This window comes from Eumetopias jubatus, unplaced genomic scaffold (genome assembly GCF_037043125.1).
Source record: "Eumetopias jubatus isolate StellerSeaLion01/CBP00866 unplaced genomic scaffold, mEumJub1_p1.0 scaffold_5, whole genome shotgun sequence".
Classification (NCBI taxonomy): domain Eukaryota; kingdom Metazoa; phylum Chordata; class Mammalia; order Carnivora; family Otariidae; genus Eumetopias; species Eumetopias jubatus.
The window spans coordinates 7,763,446-7,766,300 of NW_028274811.1; the positions used below are offsets into that span (position 1 = coordinate 7,763,446).

The window sequence follows — 2,855 nt, forward strand, 5'->3', positions numbered from 1 at the left end:
GTATAAGTGTTAGAGAAGCAGAGAGACATAAAACAAATGCTATTTTGAAGAACTCTGGCAGATTTGTGAAACCTACCGTGAGTATGGTGTATAGATATTTAGTTGAAGGGTATCCCTGAACTGTATCATTCAGAAACTGGTTGAGAAGAAGAGAATGATTTTATCTAAATAGTACTAGACAATAAGACAATTCATTCATGGGTGATATATGCAATTAATGAATTATTGAACACTGCATCAAAAACTAATGATGTACTCTACAGTGGCTAACTGAACATAATAAAAAAGATTCATTCATGATTTCAGAACAGATGAAAGCAATAATTTTACCTGAATTCAAGGACGTTTGATTACATGTTATTGTGTAAAGAGGACTCAAGAAGGAAATATTGCTCCAAAAGAAGGTGTTAGGTTGCTGCAGCTTTAGAAGTAAGTCTTAGATACGAAAGAAAAATGATCCTTTATGGGTCATAAATATTTATTCTTAAATATATAGTATATATTTACATTGATTTTCTATGCAAATATTTTGAATAAACATCTGATTTGGCAATACTTGTGTTTGTGTACAGTAGTAAAGCATACTTATCCTAATGAATTCTTAACAAATATACAAATTTTTTTTTTAAATGACTTTAAAGATTTCTTAGAAAAGGTATAGGCTACTAATACTTGCATCCTCATTTTAATCTCTGGTTCAAAAAGTAAATTGTTTTTGTTGTCATTGTTGTTGTTTTCTAAAATAGAAAAGTTCAGTTCTTCACCTAGGAGTTGTAAGATTTTCAATAATACAGTCTGATTAAAGTGATAAATTCAAAAGATCCTCTTGTTCCATACTTGACTTACTTTTCTGTCTGCTTTTAGGAAAATCCTATCAATGCCTCATGGAAAATTATAAGCAAACATCAACTGATTTCATCTGTTTGGGGTTGTTCCCACCAAGAATTGGCCTGTTCCTCTTTAGTGTAATTGTTGTTATTTTTCTGATGGCTCTATTTGGCACCCGGCCCATGATTCTCCTCATCTTCCTAGACACCCGTCTCCACACACCCACGTATTTCTTCCTCAGTCAGCTCTCTCCCATTGACCTGAGCTACATCTCCACAATTGTTCCCAAGATGGCTTCGGATTATCTCTCTGGAAACAAGTCTCTCTCCTTCACTGGGTGTGGGACTCAGAGCTGCTTCTTCTTGACTTTAGCAGGTGCAGAAGCATTGCTCCTGATATCTATGGCCTATGACCGTTATGTGGCTATTTGCTTTCCTCTCCACGCTCCCGTTCGTATGAACAAAAGAGTGTGTGTTCTAATGATAACAGGATCTTGGATAACGGGCTTGGCCAACTCCTGTGCCCACACGGTCTATGCCTTCCGTATCCCCTATTGTCAACCCAGGGCCATCCACCATTTCTGCGGTGATGTCCCCGCCATGTTGACCCTGGCCGCGTGGCCACCTGGGCTTATGAGTGCACAGTGTTTGGGAGCACCAATCTCTTCCTTGTGTTTCCTTTCGTTGGCATCACATGTTCCTACGGACGGGTCCTCCTTCCAATCTGCCGCATGCAGCCAACAGAGGGGAGGAAGAAGACCTATCCAACCTGCAGCAGCCACCTCACTGTGGTCACTTTATACTTTGCACCCTTTGCTTACACTTATCTACGCCCAAGGTCCTTCTGATCTCCCACAGAGGACACGGTCCTGGCTGTCTTCTACACCGTCCTGACCCCAGTGTTCAACCCCATCATCTACAGCCTGAGAAACAAGGAGGTGATGGGGACCCTGAGAAGAGTGATTCAGAGAATCTGCTTTGTGAAAATATAGACACGTTTTTTGCATATGTACCAAACATTGATTATAAGTCCATTCCTCAGTTTGCAGTAAATAAAATACTATTTTAAGCTTAGAGTGGAAGGACTAAAATCAGAAGAGAGGACAATTACTCAGTGCGCCTGCATGGCTCAGAAGGTTAGGCGTCTGCCTTTGGCTCAGGTCATGATCCCAGGGTCCTGGGATCCAGCCCCACATCAGGTTCCTGCCTCAGCAGGGAGCCTGCTTCTTCCTCTCCCTCTGCCTCTACCCCTGCTCATGTGCTCTCTCTCTGTATCTCTGTCTCAGATGAAAAAATGAAAATATGTATTAAAAAAAGAAGAAGAAGAAAATCACTCGTGTCTGGACAAAATTGTCTTGCAAATGTATTTGTATTTATGAGCCTTTTTTTTTTCTTTACGGTGCTTTTTCTCATAAATTTCAAATGCACTCTTTTTTACTAATATGTTTTCTATGAAAATGGTTCTTAGTCATGTAGAAATGAAAATGGAGACTCTCTAAATGAAGTTGTCATTAGACGTAAAAGATCTAGTATTTTCAATTCATTTTCCAAAACAGATAACCAGAAAAATAAATATTTCCTTAATATCTAGGTCTAAATGAAAGTCAGAAAAATTCTTTATCTTCTCATAGTAGGCTTGTGACTTATCTGTGCCAATTACTATCTTTTTTTTCAATTCAAGGTAATTTAGCTTTAGAAAGATTTAGCTAAGACTTCATCAGGGATTCTAAAGTCCTTATACCATTCTGAACAAAATATAATAAGTTTATGGTCTTTTTAGGGAGATGAATCCTAGGAAATTGATTTCATATCAGGTATTCCTCAAGAAAAGTAAAAGGACTTGCATATGCCAGCAGAAATCAAGAAATTGTGAGGTCAGTTATAAGCTGAGTGGGTCAAAAGTTTAGTGTAGTTATTAGGAATTAAGAATTTCAAGGACAATCCCCACACTCTATACATACACAGTGGTCACTGCTATCCTGTGTTAGAACACGTCTGCCATGTAATATTTTATTTTTCACTCAATAC

The 2,855-nt window shown here is 38.4% G+C and overlaps 1 pseudogene; it reads left to right on the forward strand.

Moving 5' to 3' along the window:
• The first annotated feature begins 884 nt into the window (after positions 1 to 884).
• LOC148164260 (olfactory receptor 2L3-like) lies at positions 885 to 1,819 on the forward strand (annotated as a pseudogene).
• The last annotated feature ends 1,036 nt before the right edge of the window (positions 1,820 to 2,855 follow it).